The sequence below is a fragment of the Geotrypetes seraphini genome, chromosome 7 (assembly GCF_902459505.1).
Source record: "Geotrypetes seraphini chromosome 7, aGeoSer1.1, whole genome shotgun sequence".
NCBI lineage: Eukaryota > Metazoa > Chordata > Amphibia > Gymnophiona > Dermophiidae > Geotrypetes > Geotrypetes seraphini.
In genome coordinates this window covers 29,255,863-29,277,098 of record NC_047090.1, presented here as the reverse complement: position 1 = coordinate 29,277,098, position 21,236 = coordinate 29,255,863, and the positions used below count along the sequence as shown (strand labels likewise).

The 21,236-nt window shown below is 43.7% G+C and overlaps 1 protein-coding gene across 4 annotated transcripts in view; it reads right to left on the bottom strand.

Moving 5' to 3' along the window:
• Nucleotides 1-16,463, bottom strand: part of NR2C1 (nuclear receptor subfamily 2 group C member 1) — an 86,490-nt gene extending 70,027 nt beyond the window's left edge. For 2 of the 4 annotated variants that reach the window (XM_033952056.1, XM_033952058.1), the window contains exon 1: nucleotides 16,330-16,463. The gene's annotated coding sequence lies outside the window, so the exon portion shown is untranslated. Of the gene's footprint in view, nucleotides 1-16,087; nucleotides 16,108-16,329 lie in introns of those variants that run through there. The other 2 variants (XM_033952059.1, XM_033952057.1) reach the window with 2 other exon arrangements.
• Between the last annotated feature and the right edge of the window lie 4,773 nt (nucleotides 16,464-21,236).

Genomic DNA, 21,236 nt, shown 5'->3' with positions numbered 1-21,236 from the left:
TAAAGACTTTACAAAATCGTTTCAGCTGTCCTGTCAATCTAACAGAAACAGGAAGTCCATTCCAAGTCTCTACCAACTTGAAAGCAAAAGACTGACTAAGCTTCCCAACAGATTTAATTCCCTTAAAAGACGGGAACGATAATTTATATTTTCAAAAATACCTCTCTTTTGGATTCTTTAAATAAACTTTATCTTGGAGAAATGGTGGTGAAAAGTCTTCTTCCCCCCTTCGTCTCTGATATATTTTTAAAGTATATAAATCAATCAAAAAAGGGGGAGAGCCTCAGATCCCCTTGCGTTGTGCTGTATGTTAACTGAACAACCGCACTAGAAAGGGAAAACTCCTCACTGGCTCCACCCCCCTCCTGCCTAATGTCGTTGTTCTGTGCTAAACTAAACTAAACCTTAAGTTTATATGCATCATCTCCACAGATGTGGAGCTCGGCACGGTTTACAAGAACTTAAAATATAGGAAGAGAAGGAAAAAAAAGGTTTACATGAACTTATATATAGAAGAGAAGAGTAAGGGGGGATAGAATTACATTTTAGTGAAAAGCCAGGTTTTCAGTTGCTTGCAGAATAATTGGAGGGAGCCCAGGTTCCGCAGCAGGGTAGTAAGGTCATTCCAAAGACCTGTGATTCTGAAGAGAAGGGATTTTCCCAGTTTGCCTGCATAGCAAATACCGTGTAGAGAGGGGAAGGATAGTTTATACCTTTGGGCGGGTCTGGTAGAGTCAGGACTAACTCTTTAGTATGTTAATAAGTTAGTATATCATGCTATTCAAAACTTATACAGGACAGACTATGGGAGCTTAAGGCAGCCATTTACTATGAGCGATCTGCACAGGGCAGGAGTGTGAGAAGTTCGCTCCTGCCCTGAAAACCCATTAGACCATCAGGTAAGGCTTAAGGGGGGGGGCTTATAGGGCTTAAAATAGCCAGGGGGAAGCAGGGCTTAAGGGCAGAACCGGCCCGAATATTATTCGTGGTTTCTTAATATTCATAGGCCGGCACTGCCCCTAACACCCATGGATACAGAGGGAGAAGTGTATTCCTCAGATAGCAGGATCTGAGAGTATTCCAATGTAAAGGAACCAAATGATCCAATATTCTATAGAGAAATTTTAAAAACAACACATGCACATTTGAACTGAATCCTAAAATGAATTGGGAGCCAATGAAGCTTTCTTAGCAAAGGAGAGGCATGATCGTACTTTTGTTTCCCAAAAATAAGTTTTGTATCAACTGAAAGCGTTGTAAACTGCCCTTCTTGATACCCAGATAAACAGAATTGCAATAGTCCAATTAGGCAAACCTAGTAGACTGTACCAACACTGAAAAATGTTCCTGATGGAATAGTGATCTAACTTTTTTCAACATGCGCAGGCTAAAAAAGCACTTTTTCACCAAAGAATTTATCTGTTCATGGCACTGTTCCCTCTAAGCTGAGCAGGAGTCCTCCACCCACAGTCTCACCAATAGAGGGTGCTGTTTTACTGTCACATTTTTCAATTGTGAGGGACATGCAAGTTCTGCAGGACTCCAGGGAACATACCTGTCCTTAGCGACTGAAAATATTCCACCCCCTAGTGGTAGCAATGCAGCTGGAGGATACCTGCTCAGCTTAGAGGGAAAGCACAGTTACTTACCGTAACAGGTGTTATCCAGGGACAGCAGGCAGCTCACATATGGGTGAAGTCATCAGCGGAGCCCGGATGCAGAAGCTCGCAAGCATTCTTGTTGAAAAAACCAGAAGTTTCGAGTCAACCGCACCGCACATGCGCGAATGCCTTCCCGCCCAGCTTAGGGCGCGTCTCCTCAGTTCAGATAGCTAGCAGAGAAGCCAACCAGGGGAGGTGGGTGGGTTGTGAGAATAGCTGCCTGCTGTCCCTGAATAACAACTGTTACAGTAAGTAACTGTGTTTTATCCCAGGACAAGCAGGCAGGCTATTCTCACATATGGGTGACCTCCAAGCTAACCAAAATGGGATGGTGGGAGTGTTGGCAATTTAGGAGAATAAATTTTGTAATACTGTTTGGCCAAACTGTCTATCCCGTCTGGAGAAAGTATCCAGACAATAGTGAGAAGTGAAAGTATGAACCGAGGACCAAGTAGCAGCCTTGCAAATTTCCTCAATAGGTGTAGATCTGAGGAAAGCTACTGAAGCTGCCAATGCTCTAACTTTATGGGCTGTGACTCTACTTTGTAGGGGGTAATCCAGCCTGGGCATAGCAGAATGAGATACAAGCAGCCATCCAGTTGGAGATGGTACGCTTAGAGATAGGATGTCCCAACTTATTTGGGTCAAAGGAGATAAAAAGTTGAGGAGCAGTTCTGTGTGGTTTGGTGCGTTCCAAATAGAAGGCCAAAGCACGTTTACAGTCCAGAGTATGAAGAGCTATTTCTCCAGGATGAGAATGAGGCTTTGGAAAAAACAATGGATTGGTTGAGATGAAATTCCGATACCACTTTAGGAAGGAATTTCGGATGAGTGCGAAGGACCACTTTGTCATGATGAAACACCATGAAAGGTGGATCAGCAACTAAAGCTTGCAGCTCACTGACTCTTCGAGCAGAAGTGAGAGCAATGAGAAACACCACTTTCCAAGCGAGATGCTTCAGATGAGCCTTGTCAATTGGTTCAAATGGAGGCTTCATCAATTGAGCAAGGACAACATTGAGGTCCCAAACCACAGGAGGCGGTTTGAGAGGAGGTTTAACATTGAAGAGTCCTTTCATGAATTTGGAAACCACTGGATGAGCAGAGAGGGGTTTCCCTTCAATAGGCTGATGGAAAGCTGTAATTGTACTGAGATGGACTCGGATAGATGTAGACTTGAGGCCAGAATTGGATAAGTGTAACAGATAGTCCAAAACAGAAGATAAGGAGGAATGCTGAGGCTCCTTACGATGAGAAAAACACCACGTAGAAAATCTAGTCACTTTTGATGATAGCATTGTCTAGTGGTAGAAGCCTCTAAAACGTCTTGCACAGATTGAGAAAACTGAAGAGGAGTTATGTTGAGAGGTACCAAGCTGTCAGGTGTAGAGACTGCAGGTTGGGATGAAGCAGAGATCCCTGACTGCGTAAGCAGAGAAAGAAAAACTGGTAGAAGGTATGGCTCCCTGCTGCTGAGTTGAAGTAGAAGGGAGTACCAAGGTTGTCTCGGCCACCGAGGAGCAATCAGAATCATGGTGGCATGACCGTTCTTCAACTTGACCAGTCTTGAGAATGAGAGGGAATGGAGGGAATGCATAGAGGAAGAGATTCGTCCATTCCAGAAGAAAAGCGTCTGCCTCGAGGCGATGAGGACAGTATATCCTGGAGCAGAACTGAGGCAGTTTGAAGTTGTGGGGAGAGGCAAAGAGGTCTATCTGAGGCATTCCCCACTGTGAAAAGATGTGATGAAGAGGCGAGGAATGGAGTGTCCATTCGTGAAGTTGCAGAAGACAACTCAAGTTGTCCGCCAAGCAATTCTTTGCCCCTTGGATGTAGACAGCTTTGAGGAAGGTGTTGTGGCGGATTGCCCAGTCCCAAACCTTCAGAGCTTCTTGACAAAGGGAGGCAGATACCGTCCCTCCCTGTTTGTTGACATAATACATGGTGAATTGGTTGTCCGTCCGAATGAGGACTACCTGGTCGTGAAGAAGATATTGAAAAGCGTTGAGAGCCTTGAGGATCGCTCTGAGATCCAACAGATTGATATGACACTGACGATCCGTACTGGTCAAGTGGCCTTGTGTACGGAGACCATCAATATGAGCGCCCCAAGCGTAGGTCGAAGAATCTGTCATGAGGACCTTCTGATGGGGGGGGCGTTTGAAAACGCAAGCCTCTGGAGAGATTGGAAGAGAGCATCCACCAACAAAGAGACTGCTTCAATGAAGGAGTGACTGTTATGTGGTGAGAAAGTGGGTCACAAACCTGCGTCCATTGAGATGTCAGGGTCCACCTAGAAATTCCGAGGTGAAGTCTGGCAAAAGGAGTCACATGTACTGTAGAGGACATGTGACCTAGGAGTACCCATCATGTGTCTTGCTGAGATGGAAGAGCTTCTAGACGTTGAAGAAGAGCTTCCAGACGTTGTTGTGGAAGGAATGCTCTGAGTTGGATAGTATCCAGAACAGCTCCGATGAATTGTAGATGCTGTGAGGGCTGAAGATGAGATTTGGGAAAATTGATTTCGAATCCCAAACTTTATAGGAACCAGGTAGTCCGTTGGGTCGCTACAATAACTCCTTGAGATGTTGAATCTTTGATGAGTCAGTCGTCGAGGTAGGGAAATATCTGAAGATCATGGTTCCTTAGAGCTGCTGCTACCACTACCAGGCACTTGGTGAACATTCTGGGAGATGAAGCCAGGCCGAAGGGCAGCATTCTGTATTGATAATGCAGATTCTCCACCCAAAATCTGAGATATTGACGGGAGGCCGGATGAATGGGAATGTGAGTGTAGGCTTCCTTGAGATCCAGAGAGCATAACCAGTCGTTCTGCTTGAGAAGAGGATAAAGGGATGCCAGGGACACAACATGCAAAACTTTTCTTTGACCAAAAATTTGTTGAGAGCCCTGAAATCCAGAATGGGTCGCAGATCGCCCGTCTTCTTCGGAACAAGGAAGTAACGGGAGTAAAACCCCCTGTTCTGCTGGTCCAGAGGAACTGGTTCGATGGCATGGAGATGAAGCAGAGCTTGAACTTCCTGAAGAAGGGCGGTCTGGGAAGGGGTGGACGGATACTCTCTTGGAGGAAGCTCTGGTGGATCCTGAGTGAAATGTAGAGAGTATCCTTCTCTGATGATGGTCACAAACATAATTTATCATTTGGACCATCACAATTCCGTCATCCTTTTTTCTTTGGATTTATCGGCAGCATTTGACACTATTGATCACACTCTTCTCCTAGATAGGTTAAAATCTATTGGTGTCTGTGACCAAATTTTACAGTGGTTTACCTCCTTCTTGTCTGATCGACAATATACAGTACACTTCAATAACACAATTTCAAAATCTTTTTCTCTTAATTATGGTATTCCTCAAGGTTCTATACTATCTCCACTACTGTTCAACATTTTTCTTTCACCCTTACTAAGTCTATGCCAATCTATAGGCTTTACTACTTATACTTACGCAGATGATATTCAACTATCTCATCCTTTAAATCCAGAAAATTTGGAAGAGATATATCAGATTAACAAAAAACTAGAGATAATCAAAAATTGGCTTAACTCTAACAGACTATCACTAAATATTAAAAACACAAAGGCCGTACTCTTCCCGTGGAAACAAGGGATAAAGTTGAGCACTCCCTTCACCCTTAACAATATTCATATCGATTTAGTTTCATCATTAAAAATACTTGGGGTTATCATCGACGATAATTTTTCTTATCATGAGCACGTAAGTAACATTGTTAAATTTTGTTTTTATCGATTATGTATGATTCGTTCTATTTCCAAGTTTCTGGAACCAAAATCCCTGAATATTCTTATACACTCACTTGTCATTGCCAAGCTGGACTATTGTAATTCATTACTATTAAACATTACTCAAAAAGAAAAGAAACGTTTACAGATAATTCAAAACCTTGCCGTTAAACTTATTCACAACGATAAAAAATATGATCATGTAACTCCTTTCCTGGTCGATTCACACTGGCTTCCCATTAACCACCGCATTACCTTTAAAATTCTACTCCTAGTATTTAAAACCTTATCTACGAGCGAACCACAATTTATAAATAGGATGCTTATTCCGTATAACACATCCCGCTCTCTTCGTTCTATGGCCCAAGGACTACTTGCAGTCCCTTCCTTAAAAGTTATTGGCACTAGACATCATGATATGTTTTCAATAGTGGCCCCCCCAGGTCTGGAACTCCCTACCCCAATACATAAGAGATGAAAAAGACATTAGCCGTTTTAAAAATAATTTAAAAACTTTTTTGTTTAAAGATGCTTTTAACCTCTGAATGGAATATATACAGTGCAGTAGACTCCCTACCAAAAATTAAAAAACTAAAGAAAGAAAAAATGGATACCCCTCCTTATGTTTTTTCCCTCTATAGTTTTTTTCTTTCTTCAAAATTATTAATTTTGTAACTTTACCCCTCTACTCCCTTCATATTCAGTCTTGTCTGTTCGTCCAACCCCTTTTTTTAGCTAAATTTTTAAATTGTATGTTGTATGTTTACTTTGGATTTTACTGTAATTCGCTTAATAAATTATGAATAAGCGATTCATCAAATTTCTAATAAACTTGAAACTTGTCAGTACCCAGAGGTCAGAAGTAATTGTCATCCATCGGTGGTAAAAATGATGGAGACGACCTCCTATAGGGGGAAGAGAAGTCAGATACAGAACGATGGAGGTTATGCTCTGTTTGAGACAGTCAAAAAGACTGTGAAGCCTTAGGTGCAGCAGAAGGTTGAGATTTTTGTTGCTTCTGAGGCTGCTGTTTCTTAGGAGGAGGGCGATTGTAAGGAGTCGCTCTTAGAGCAAATGCCTCTGATAGATAGGAGGAGGACGTGTAGTTTTGGCAGGAGCTGGCTTTGGCTTAGGTCTGACAATAGAAGCAAAGGATTTTTCATGTTCAGACAATTTCTTGGTGGCTGCCTCGATAGATTCATCAAAGAAGCCATTGCCTGTACAAGGAATATTGGCCAAGCGGTCCTGAAGATTAGGTTCCATGTCAATGGTACGAAGCCAGGCAAGGCGACGCATGGCTACAGAGCAAGCAGCTGCCTGGGCAGACAACTCGAAGGCATCATAAGACGACTGAAGGAGATGTAATCTGAGTTGTGATATAAGAAGCAACGACTTCTGAAATTCAAAGTGTTTTTGAGTATTCAAATAACTCAAATTTAGGTAAAAGAGTTATGAGGAATTCAAAATAAGTAATAAAATGAAAATTATAATTGAGGACTCTAGAGGACATCATAGAATTCTGATAGATGCGACGTCTGAATTAGTCCATAGTTTTCCCTTACCTTCCAGGAGGAACGGTGGCATAAACCTTGGAAGGATGGGATCTTTTTAAGGAGGACTCCACAAGCAGGGATTGATGAGATAATTGTGAGTTGTCAACGAAATAGCTGAGCCACTTCTACAAATATGCAACCTATCCTTAAAAACTGGAGAGGTTCCGGAGGACTGGAAAATAGCAAATGTCACGCCCATCTTCAAGAAGGGTTCAAGGGATGACCCAGGAAACTACAGGCCGGTGAGCTTGACCTCGGTCCCGGGAAAGATGATGGAAGCGCTGATTAAGGACAGCATCTGTGAGCACATCGAAAACAATGGGCAGCTAAAGTCGAGTCAGCATGGCTTCTGCAAGGGTAGGTCATGCCTCACAAACTTATTGTACTTCTTTGAGGGGGTAAACAGCCATTACTCAGACTGGCAACGGGTCATGAGCGGAGCTCCGCAGGGGTCGGTGCTGGGACCGCTCCTGTTCAATATATTTATCAACGACCTGGAGGCGGGAACAAAATGTGAGCTCATTAAATTTGCGGATGACACCAAACTATATAGCAGGGTTAAAACCACGGAAGACTGCGAAGATCTCCATAAAGATCTGACGACACTGGAAGAGTGGGCCAAAAAGTGGCAAATGAGCTTCAACATAGGGAAATGCAAGGTCATGCATGTGGGGAAAAAGAACCCGATGTTCACTTACAAAATGGGGGGGATCACCGCTAGGGGTAAGTAACCTTGAAAGAGACCTAGGAGTGATGGTGGACACAACATTGAAGACGTCGGCGCAGTGCGCCACAGCCTCAAGGAAAGCAAACAAAATGTTGGGTATCATCAAGAAGGGTATCACGACCAGGACGAAGGAAGTCATCCTGCCACTTTATCGTGCAATGGTGCGCCCGCATCTGGAATACTGCGTCCAGTACTGGTCACTGTACCTCAGGAAGGACATGGCAGTGCTTGAGGGAGTCCAGAGAAGAGCAACTAAGCTAATAAAGGGCATGGAAAACCTCTCATATACTGACAGACTGAAAGAGCTGGGGCTGTTCTCCCTGGAGAAGCGGAGACTTAGAGGAGACATGATAGAAACCTTCAAGATCCTGAAGGGCATAGAAAAAGTAGACAGGGACAGATTTTTCAAATTATGGGGAACCACAAGTACGAGGGGGCACTCGGAGAAATTGAAAGGGGACAGGTTTAGAACAAACGCTAGGAAGTTCTTTTTCACCCAGAGGGTGGTGGATACATGGAACGCACTTCCGGAGGCTGTGATAGGCAGAAGCATGTTACAGGGCTTCAAAGAAGGTTTGGATAGGTTCCCAGAGGACAAAGGGATTGAGGGGTACAGATAGGAGTAGAGGCAGGTTATAGGGATAGGAGTAAGAGGTAAGTTATAGAAATAGTCAGAGATCACTGCTCAGGCAATAGGCCTGATGGGCCACCGCGGGAGCAGACTGCTGGGTGAGATGGACCTCTGGTCTGCCTCAGCGGAGGCAACTTCTTATGTTCTTATGTACAGTTTTATACCTAGAGTCCAATTTGCCTGGAACAGCTGGTATGGTATAAGGAGTCTCCAGGCATCTGGCAAAAGTCTGAGACAAAAGCTTGTGAAGAGAAAGCTTAAGTGACTCTGCTGGAAGTTGAGGTAGATGCATGACTTCGAGATACTCCTTAGAGAATTTGGAACCAGCATCTAATTGAAGGTCCAAGTCAACAGCCATCTGACGAAGAAAAGAGGAAAAAGATAGCTGATCCGCAAATGCTTTGCCTTGAGAAGGACTCGAGGTTGTCGAAGCAGCCTGAGTCGAAGATGAAGCTTCGGCAGGAAAATCAAAAGAATATGGAGACTTGGACGAAGCAATCGAAACTGCTGCATCCTCGAGGTGTGGCAGTGGAGACCTCGATCAAGGAGTCAGCGGTCTAGTCGAAGTAGGAGTAGATCGAGGCTTAGTTGAAGAGGGACGTTCTTTAGAAGAACTATGCCTGGAAGTATGCCTCGATGAGGACCTCGATCGTCGGTGAGAACGGTGCTTGGAAGCAGATCTCAAAGATCGAGGAGATTTCGCCTTGGAGACAGAAGCAGCCGATGCCACCAAAGAATGGATAGGACTGGAGGCTGTAGATCGAAGCTCCAGAGGCTTGGAGGAACCTCAAAAGACTCTGCTCCTTGTATAGAGTGTGAGGATTCCTGCCGAGGCACTTGCTTTACGTGCTTAGATGCCAGACCAGACACTCACAGAGACTCTGCTCCCTGCAAAGAGTGTGTAAGCTCAGACTGAGGCAAAGGAAGCGGCTCGACCTCGCGGGAGTCTGCAGAATGCCCAGGCTGGATGAGAAGAAGAAGCTTCAGTCCCATATTAATAAGGAACTGAATGAATTGCTTCTCCAACAAGGTCTGGAAAGAAGCCGGCAAGGATGGATCCACGTTTGAAACCGGACCACCTGCTTTGGTTGGAGGCTCCACCGAGGCAGTGTAAATGTGCTTCGACTTGGAAGTCTTAGGCACCTTAAGCTCCATCGCTGGAACTGTCTGCTGAGCTATCTGACCTGAGGATACAGGGGAAGTTACAGCAGACGTCATCAAGGAGAGAGCCGTTGCAAACGATGAAGGTCTGATGAGGCTCAAAGTGGAAGCAGTAGAAGCAGGAGGAGTCTCGGTCGAAGGTGAGGCCGAGGTCGCCTTCGAAGTCGAGGGATCGGAGGAGGAAACCATCCCGAAGATCTTCTCCACCAAAAGACAACGACATTTAAGGGCTCGAGGTTGAAGAGTAGCACAGCGCTCGCACGACTTCGGTTGATGATCCAGCTGAAGGCACTTGAGGCACCGACGGTGTGGGTCCGTAAGGGAAATCGCACGCTGGCAGTGGCTACACTTCTTGAAGCCTGTTACAGGCCGGGACATAGAAGGAAAAACGGCCGCCGCAAAATCGAAGCCCTTGGGCTGCGGCTGAGCGGCCTGCCCCGGCAGTCGGACGGAAGATTGAAATTTTTTTTTTTAAACTAGAAATAAAAGAAATAAAGTAAGAACAGCGATTCGTAAAGAAAAAAATACAAACCATGGTTCAGAGAAAGCACGAAGTAACTCATTAAGTTAAACGCAGAGAGTCAAAGACGGACTTCTCGGCTCCGCGGAAAACTGAGAACTGAGGAGATGCGTCCTACGCTGGGCGGGAAGGCACTCGTGCATGCGAGGTGCGGTCGACTCAAAACTTCTGGTTTCTTCAAGCAAGTATACTTGCAAGTTCCGCATCCGGGCTCCGCTGATGACGTCACCCATATGTGAGAATAGCCTGCCTGCTTGTCCTGGGATAATACCCAGAACTCTGGAAGAAAACACAATGTGGAGCGAAATATCTAATTTCAATGTAACAGAGGCAGGGAGATTTTCCAACCTTGGCCCAGCCCAAAACAATTTCGTTTTAACAGCATTCAATTTCATTTGGATGGACGCTGCCCACAACTGAAATTTAGAAATAAAACAATCTATGTTTGAGACTAAGTTGCTGAGATCAGAGTTGTCTTCCAATAAAATAAAAATATCATCTGTGTATGTGAATTTAGTTTATCTCCTCCTCTCCATAAGAGATCTCACATGCCTGTCCCACGCTTTTTTGAAATCTGACACAATCTTTGTCGCCTCCACCTCTACCAGGAAACTATTCCATGCATCTACCACCCTTTCTGTAAAAAAGTATTTCCTTAGATTACTCCCGAGGCTATTGTCTCTTAAACTCATTCTATGCTCTCTCACTCTGGAGTCCCCTTTCAATTGAGACTTGCCTTATTTAAACATCTCTATCATCTCCCCTCTCCCACCTTTCCTACAATGTATACATATTGAGATCTCTAAGTCTGTCTCTGTACGCCTTATGATGTAGGCCATCAACCATTTTAGCTGCCTTCCTCTGGACTGACTCCATCCTGTTTATATATTTTTTGAAAGCGCAGCCTGCAGAATTGTAAACAATATGTTAAATGAGGTCTCACCAGAGTCTTATTCAGGGGCATCAATACCTCCTTTTTCCTACCGGTCATATCTCTTCTTATGCACCTTAACATCCTTCTAGCTTTCACCACTGCCTTTTCAACCTGTTTGGCCACTTTAAGATCATTACATACTATCACACCTAAGTCCTGCTCCTTTGTCGTGCACAAAGTTATTCACCCTCTAAACTAGTGGTCTCAAACTCAAACCCTTTGCAAGGCCACATTTTGGATTCATAGGTACTTGGAAGGTCACAGAAAAAAAAATAGTTATTGTCTTATTAAAGAAATGACAATTTTGCATAAGGTAAAACTCTTTATAGTTTATAAATCTTTCCTTTTGGCTAAGTCTTAATAATAATATTGCAATTTATAGCTAAAGAGATATATGATCAAGAAACTATTTTATTTTACTTTTGTGATTATGATAAACATACCGAGGGCCTCAAAATAGTACCTGGCGGACCGCATGTGGCCCCAGGCCACGAGTTTGAGACCACTGCCCTAAACTGTACCATTCTCTTGGGTTTTTGCAGTTCAAATGCATGACCTTGCATTTCTTAGCACTGAATCTTAATTGTCAAATTTCAGACCATTCCTCAAGCTTTGCTAGGTCTTTCCTCATGTTATCCACACCATCAGGGGTGTTTTAACTCTATTGCCGATGTTAGCATCATCTGCAAAGAGGTAAATCTTACCAGTCAGCCCTTCAGCAATATTGCTTACTAAAATGTTAAAAATATCAGGCCCAAGAACCAAACCTTGAGGCACACAACTGATAGCATCCTTTTCTTCAGAGTGATCTCCATTAACCACTACCCTCTGTCTCTTTCCACTCAACCAGTTCTTCACCCAGTCCATCACTTTAGGGCCCATACCAAGAGCTCAGTTTATCTATTAGAAACCTGTGCACAATATTTAAAAATTCTTCAAAGTCTATTTGTAGTGTTTTGTGTAGAATTCCCCCATCATTAGGCCTGAAATCCTTTCCTGCCTTTCTCAAGTTTCCTCTCTCACTCCAACTGCAATTCTGTCTTCCTCTAAATCCCAATGTGACCCATAATTCTGTCTGCCCCTAAAGTCTTCTCCTGCATGCAGTACTCCAGTCTCTCATCCTGTCTTCTCACCTTCCCAGCTGTTACTATATCTTTACTCCCCTCAACCATAGTACACATTCAGCTTGCTGCTCCCACATCCATGGTATATTCACCCCATTACTCCTCCATGGTCATGAATTTTTTCCTACCCTCCCACCCCCCCTTTCTGGTCTAGGTCACTCTTTTCCTCACTCTACCCTCCCCCAGGGTGTGGGTCCAGCATCCATTCCAGCATAGTCTGGCATCTCTCTTCCTCGGCCAAGCATCTCTTCCTACCCCTCACATCACCCATGCCCCCCTTCCCTTGCAGGTCTGGCCTCTTTCTTTCTCTTCCCCTCACTATTGCGTTATCTTCTTTCCTACCTGCGGCCCTCCCAAAGCAGCAGTGGTGGCTAGCTAGCAGGACTGTAAACAGGCTGTTTGTGGTTAGCCCCGCCAGGACCTTTTCTCTGTTGCGTCATCTGTCTACAGAAGATTACATCACAGACAGATGATGCGGCAGAGGAAAAGCCTTGACGGGGCCAGCCACAAGCGGCCTGTTCACAGCGCTGCCACTGCCAGCCAGCCACTACTGCTGCTTTGGGAGAGCCATGGATAGGAAAAAAGATGCCACATCCACAATGGGAAGAGGAGGAGCAGCGGGGTTGGAAGGACAGCAAAAGGAGATGGCAGGTCTGGGTGTCTGTGCTGAACTCTGCACTTCTGCAGAATTCTGCCAGGATTCTATATGACCACCTAGAGGTAGTGAAGAACAATTCCCGATGCCTTTCTACAGCCGCACCCTGTAGTTTAAATGTAAAATGCATCCTTTCAAGTATTTCAAATTGATTGTTTCATTGTACAGTACAAGTCCAAAAATTCAGACTGCTTGGGGATTGGGTCAGTCTGGATTTTCAGATTTTCCAGATTCTTAGGCTTTTACAATTAAAAATTTAAGGAATAAAGAAGAGATGAACAAGCCGATTTTGTTCATTTATTCGTTAACAAATACAGAATGCTTCATTCATCAAAATGGGTATATTTTCAGGAACACGGGATTTTCGGGTGGTCCAGATTACTGGATTTGTACTATTTCCAGCCATTTAAACATCACAAAGAGTGATGTTATTCTTTCTAGAACATTGACCTGTAATGGTTAAATAAAACAGGTACCAGCAGAAATTTTGCCAACCCACTTGTTTACTGGATTAAGTTAATATATTTATGACTAGCTTTCTATATTCTTTTCATAGGGTTACAATTGCATAAGCCTATGCTAAGTCAGGAAGATCTGATATTTAAATGGTCATTCAAATGTTTAAGTAGACTTCACACATACAAGGTGCTGCCATTGGAAGCTGAAGAAACAATAGTGGCATTAGAATACCAAAATCTTCACCACAGCCATTTTTTTAAATAACTGAAATAAATGCAAACATTTACTTAACAACCCCACCCCCACCCCAACCCAATAATAGCTTTCTTGCTCCTTTAATTTGAGGATACTATATTTATGACTAACAGACTTTGAACCAAATGTCCCATTAGACTGGAAAACAGCTAACGTCATTCCGCTTCACAAAAAGGGATGCAGGTCAGAGACTGCAAATTACAGGCCGGTAAGTCTTACATCGATAGTGTGTAAACTTATGGAAACATTGATTAAACACAAATTAGATATAGCTCTGGACGATGAGAGGCTGAGGAACCCCCATCAGCATGGATTTACAAAGGGAAGGTCCTGCCAATCCAATTTAATCAGCTTCTTTGACTGGGTAACGAAAAAACTAGATAAGAGAGTCCCTGGATGTAGTGTATCTGGACTTCAGTAAGGCTTTTGATAGTGTCCCACACCGTAGATTATTGAATAAGATGAGCTCGCTGGGACTAGGAGAAACATTAACTGCATGGGTTAAAGACTGGCTCAATGGCAGACTTCAAAGGGTAGTGGTAAACGGTACTCCCTCTGAAACGTCCGAGGTGTTTAGTGGAGTACCGCAGGGATTGGTCCTGGGTCCAATCCTACTTAATATCTTTGTACGGGATCTGCCTCAGGGACTTCAGGGTAAAATTGCATAATTTAGCATCATCGGCAAATAATGCAATGTAGTGGGCGGAGGTGTGAGCTTGTGAGGTAAATGCTCCGATGCTCATAGGAATTCTATGAGTGTCGTAGCATTTACCTCGCCGGCCCACGGTAGAAACTTCTACGGCAGCTTTGCAAAAGCCAGTGTAAACAAGGAGAATTATGACATACAGATTTTTGAAATTAACCCCACCTGTTACAAAACCGCGGAAGCGGTTTTTAGCGCAGGCTGGCGCACTGAATGCTCTGCTCCTGACGCTCACAGGAACTCTACGAGTGTCGGGAGTAGCGCAGAGCATTAAGCGTGCCGACTTGCGTTTGCAGTAAAAAGGGGGGGGGGTAAATGCAAATTAAATTAAATATAGGAGAGCATTAGCACAATTAACAATTTGCTATTAAAAACCAAATGTATCAATCTCTGGACCTGAAGTCGTCCCAGGTTCCCAAGTAGTGAATGACACAGGTACATAATTTGTCCCCATCCCCATCCTGTCCCCACAAACTCAAATTCCACCACACTAGTTCAATCATTTTCAATAAAAGACAATCACTTTTGTATGGGAACAGAGTAGGGATGGGGACAATCTATGTCATTCTTTATTTCCAACTATACATTTAATAGTGGTTAAGATTTAAAAACACAACTATTAAAGGAGATACTCTACATTTCTGCTCTCTGATCAGAACATAACCTCTCAGTCGTGAAGACATCGCCTTTCCATTTTGGAAAATTCAAACACATTTTAAAAAGTCTACCTAGAGGAAAGTGAATAGTGGAGTGCCCCAGGGATCTTACCAAGATCTAGCGTGATCTGTAAATAGGATCAACAAGGGAAACGATTACATGTGAAGTTGACGCAGAACTATTCAAAGATTAAATCACATGAGAACAATGAGGACCTTGGAAGGCTGGTAGACTGGGCATCCAAATAGCAGATGAAATTTAATGTAGACAAGTGCATACTGATACACATTAGGAAGAATCCAAGTTATTTAATGTTAGATTCCACTTTAAGTGTCACCACCCAAGAAAAAAAAAAATCTAGGTGTCATCATGGACAATATATTGAAATTTTTCATTCAGCGTATGGTGGCAGAAGTGGCCAAAAATAGCAAACAGAAAGCTAAGAATCATTAGGAAAGGGATACCAAATAACACAAAGAAAATTATAATGTCTCAGTATTGCTCCCTGGCATGACAGTTTTCTTACTAAAAAAAGCAATAGATTCCTCCATTAACCATTAGGTAGTGCAACCCATTACTGTATTTGTGTTCTCAAACTGGATCTCCAACAGAGCGGCACAAAGAACGGCCACTGAGCAGAAACCGCAATAAGCTTCACAGGTCCTGGCAGCAGGGGCGAATATCCTACTAATCTTAAATACCCTTACGCTAGATTCATCTCCTTTAGTATCAGACATTTCTCTCCAGTTTAATTCAAATTACTGCTATAAAACTACTTAATTGTATAAATATTTTAGTAAAATTTTTGGTTTTACATATATCATTTCTTACATCTACATTTTGGAATTATTGATGTAAACCAAACCTTGAAAATTCCTTCTCTTTTTAACAGCTGGATCAAGACAGTTTATTATATAGGAGCACTTCCTGTTTGTCACACTATATATAACCTTTCTTCTGTTCATCAATCATTTATAAATTTTCCAGTAACTTTAGCAGTGGCAAGTTGGGTACTGATCACAAAGTTTCAAATTAAAATCTATAAAATCATATCCATCCAAAAAAAAACCAAACAACAAAACTGTTTGCAGGCTGAGGGGTCAAGCAACATCACTAGCAAAAAACAAAGTTCAGAAGATCATTAAGACAACCTCCTTCCCTCTCTTACACAATAAGCATCACTACTTATGCTTTTCCTAATTCCAAGATGAAGATGATCCTCATCAAAGCCTTAAGATAGCAGCATTCAACATGGAGCGAGAAGCCTTAAAAGATGCACATACCGAGTCACGCTAATTATTTGGCTACCTTCATACGCCCAGCACCCTTCTTCACACAGGGAACCATCCCCCTTTTTCCCCCTCCCCCTCCCCCTCCCCAGGATTCGGTATATCTCCTACTGCATCTCTCCCCTTCAACGCTTCCCCCCCCCCCCCGCGCTCCAGCATCCCGTCTCTTCACAGACCTCCCCCCTCGGCGCCATCCGTCGTCCCTCTCTCACCCTCATGCCCCCCTCCCCCGCTACCTTCCAACTGCTTTCTGAGGTCCCCCAGCTGCGGAAGCAATTCACACAGGTTGCCCGCGGCGCCCCGGGGCTTTCCTTCAGCCGCGTCCCGCCCCGCCGGAAACAGGAAGTTGCGTCGGGGGGAAGGGGGCGGGACTTGGTAGAAGGAAAGAAATTGCGTCTAAGCGGAAGGGGGTGTGGTAACGTAGGGAGAAGCCGTGCTGCAGTCGGTAGTTAGGGGGGCGGTTTTAGTGAACGGCTGGCGCTCGCGGAAATCCCTTTTGAGAAGACAGAGCTCGCGTCCCGTCGTCGTCAGTGAAACGAGCAGCGTGAGTCTCTGGAGCGTCCCCTCTAAACTCCCGGGTCGCGCGTCCACGTTTACTGCACGCGCATTCTCGCGCTGACCGCCTTTAAATCGGTAAACGTAAGCTGAGTGAGCACCGCCCCCCCCCCTTCCCCGATCATTTTATTTTTCAGTTATTAGCTTCCCCCCCTAAAGATTTGGACTATTAAAGCTTTCGTTGTTGTTGTCGATGGTGGTCCTTATTTTATGCAAATATGAAATCACCCACTTTATACGTTAATATAAACAGCTAAACTTAACAACAGTGCTCAGAACCAATCGGATGGTAAAGGAAGATCACAACGGGGTGATAGTGGAGAACCGGTGGACATAATACACTTGGACTTCTAGAAAGCGTTTGCCAAGGTTCCACATGAAAGACTTCTCAGGAAACTACAAAGCCATGGAATAGAGGGAGATATACTAAGATGGATAGGCAAATGGCTGGAGAACAGAAAGCAGAGAGTGGGCATAAATGGGAAGTTCTCAGACTGGGAGAAAGTGACTAGCGGTGTGCCCCAGGATTCGGTACTTGGGCCCATCTTATTTAATATTTTCATCAATGACCTAGAAGAAGGAACATCCAGTGAGATCATCAAGTTTGCAGACGACACAAAGCTATGCTGGGCAATCAGATCGCAGAAGGATAGCGAGGAACTCCAGAGTGACTTGTGCCAGTTAGAGAAATGGAAGGAGAAATGTCAGATGAAATTTAATGTGGAAAAGTGCAAAGTAACGCATTTAGGCATAAAGAACAAGGAACATGAGTATAGAATGTCAGGTGCAACTCTGGGTAAGAGCGAACAAGAAAAGGACTCAGGTGTACTGATAGATAGGACCCTGAAACCGTCGGCACAATGCACGACAGCGGCAAAGAAAGCAAATAGAATGTTAGGCATGATAAAGAAAGGAATCACAAGTAGATCGGAGAAAGTTATAATGCAGCTTTATAGGGCAGTGATCAGACCACACTTGGAATACCATGTCCAACATTGGTCTCCCAACCTAAAGAAGGATATAAAACTGCTGGAGAGGGTGCAGAGACGAGCAACCAAGCTAATAAAAGGTATGGAGAACTTGGAATACGAGGAATGACTTAAGAGACTGAGATTGTTCTCCCTTGAGAAAAGGAGACTGCAAGGGGATATGATCGAGACTTTCAAAATACTGAAAGGAATGAACAAAATAGAGCAGGAAAAAAAATTATTTACAATGTCCAATGTGACACGAACAAGAGGACATGGACTGAAGCTAAGGGGGGGACAAGTCCAGGACAAATATCAGGAAGTTCTGCTTCACGCAACAAGTGGTGGACACCTGGAATGCTCTCCCAGAGGAGGTTATTGTGGAATCCACCATTCTAGGATTTAAAAGCAAACTAGATGCACGTCTCCTTACGAGAGGCATAGAGGGATATGGGTGACTAAAATTACGCCAGGTGTACACCTGGCTGGGCCTCCGCGTGTGCGGATCGCCAGACTTGTTGGACCGAAGGTCTGATCCAGAGATGGCAATTCTTATGTGTACAATTCTGGAGACCGCATCTTAAAAAGATATATAAAGGATGGAGTTGGTCCAGAGGAAGGCTACTAAAATGGTGCGTGGTCTTTATCATAAGACGTATAGGGACAAGACTTAAAGATCTCAATATGTATACTTTAGTGGAAAGGTGGGAGAGGGGAGATATGAGATATTTAAATTAAAAATTCAAAAAATGTCACTCACCAGGAGTAGGTTACCACAATAAGATCTAACATCTAATATAATAAAATGGTAAGCCACGCATGCGCACTTCCTATGCGTGCGCCGGTTTTCCGTGAGCTGTAGCGACCCGCAGGTAGGACTGCGCATGCGCGGCTTACGGTTCAGTTTTTCGGTCTGCCCTGCTCCTTGCCGTATTGTATTTTTTAGTTGAAAGACACAGCGGTGGCTCCTCTCACGATCCCCGCCTGCGTCGGACTTCCGACGCAGGTGGGGATCATGAGGAGCCAACGCCGCGTCTTTCAACTAAAAAATGCAATACGGCAGGGAGCAGGCCAGACCGAAAAACTGAACCGTCTTTCAACGCCGCAACAACCCCCCCCCCCCCCCCCCCCGATGACCCTACCCGACACAACTGAAAACCCTCATTGACCCTCCCACCGCTACAGGGCTGACAAACCCAGCAGGAGCAGCAGCATCCCAGGCACAGTAAACGCTGCTTCTGGTCTTCTACTGGCCTAATTTCCTCTGCCGCGTCCCTGATCCATGCACTAGAATTTGCGCACACCTCTTTATAGAATACACTTAAAAAGATGCACACAAATTCTAATTGCTAGTTTTGTGCCAATAATTGCTTGTTACTGCCCAATTATTGGTGCTGATTGGCTTGTTATTCAGTTACCGGTCTTAAGCCCATCTCCAGTGCATTCCAGGATGCACCAGGAAGAGGAAGGCCCGCTGGACAGTATAGGCATTCTTCCAGACAGTGAAAGGTTTTTTTTGGGGGGTGGGGTGGAGTATCAGTGGTTGTGTAAATGTATGTACATTTGGAGTAGTATGCTCTGGATCACACATGAGTAGATTGCAATTTATATGCACATTTTATGTCCAAACACTTACACCTGCTCTGAAACAACTGTAACTGTACCTGTTCATTGTACCCATAATTTATAAACACATAAGTGTTTGCTCAGAGATTCTTTTATATGTGTCACTCTGCAAAGCAGAGTACATTGATAATAAGGCTCCTGAGGCAGGCCGTTAATGCTGAAACACCGCACAATTAGGCGGAGTTTTGGAATAAGGCCACACACCTGGATCATTGAACATCTCCACTGTTAGTTGGTTTGTTTACAAAAGACAAAGCCATTTTTAATATTTAAAATATTTAATGGTTAACACTTTGTGTTCTACACATTTTTATAATTTAAATACATCTTTATTCAGATAGCTTTATATAACTAGCATACAAGATATTTGACAATTCCCTGCTTTTACACTACATAGACATAATGCCTATTCAATTCTCTATACAGGTATTTACAAGAGATTCAAACATTTAATAAAATAAATTCATCAAATTTTATATAAAAGTTACCAGGTGATATAGGCTAACAATTTTGTGCATTTGAAGAAGTAAAAACCACTGGTGAGTTTTCAGGTGTCAAGCTACACTTCTGGTGAAATAGTGTAAACCAGAGAATACTAAACTGAATGAAGCATTATCTTATTACAAAGTATAATAAGTTTTCTTATGTGATAATTCCAGTTCAGAGATATTTCTGTCACAGCAACTCTATAGGGTGGTTAAATCCATTTGAAAGAATTTCAGGTAGGCTCAGAGGCAGTGGTGTGTGCTATGGTATGGCATATGGAAGCTCAATTACTAGATCTGGCTACAGATGTCATAAAGGCAGTGCTCACTGCCATTAAAGGATACTAAGGCATGAGGAGGAAGATCCAGCTTTTGCATACTAACAACATCTAGTGTCTAAACTACTGCAAAAATGTGGATTTCCAGAGGAGGCTACAGTCCATGATTATTGTGATGACTTGGGGAGGTTTGAAAGAAGGTTAAAATCCCTGATAGGTGTAAATGAAGTTTCATGATACTGCAGCTTCAATGGAAGCTGGTTTTAAATTGAGCAGGATGCCTAAAGAAGCAAAAACTCTTAGGCCAAGAAAAACTGCAATAAAAGAACTGGGAAATCAAAGTTGTACACTGATGGCATCATTATATGGATGAACGTGGAGACACTACAGAGGAACATACTGTACCAGTAGCTTCTGGACATATGCTTCTACATGTTTACAATAATGTAAGTCATGGAACTAGGGTTTCACAATTTGTACATTAGTTATGTTTTTGCAGTTATGTGCAAATACATTTATTTAGCCTTTGCTAAAATTAAACAATCATAGCATGTGATTTCAAGGACATTTACTGTATATACTCGAATATAAACTGAGGTAATACCCTCCCCCCCAAAAAAAAAAGTTGACTCGAATATAAATAGGGGAGGGTTAATATTCAAGTGCAGTGCCTTGCTCTGCCAGGATCTGCATCCAGCCCTCTCACTTACTCATTCCCCTGGTCTGCCAGTCTTTGCACCCAGCCCCCACTCCCTCCCAGCCAGGTTCTGTACCCTGTTCCCCCCCCCCCCCCCCCAATGACTTTCAGGCCTCCACCAGGCCTACAGTGAGATCTGGGACCGTGAGAACTTGCAGCAGCCAATCAGCTAGTGGTTCTGCACGTGCAGGAGCGAAGGAAGGTCGCTCCTACTGTGGTTCACCACTGGACCACCAGGGATATGAAAAGGTACATGGAGGAGGTAAAAATTCTTAGAATCGGCTGGGCCAGGAATCGGGAGGGATCCCTCCTGTCCTGGCTACCACTGGATCACCAGGACTCACAGCAGGCCTGCAGAAGCCTACAACAGGTTCGGGAGGGGAGTGGGTCAGTGCTGACCTGAATATAAACAGAGACCTCCTTTTTTGGCCCCCAAATCTCAGTTTATATTTGGCTATATACGGTAGGTAGTTTGATTTTGACCCAAAAGTTTCTTACTGATCTTTGATCTTTCCATTTCAAATCAGAACGAGG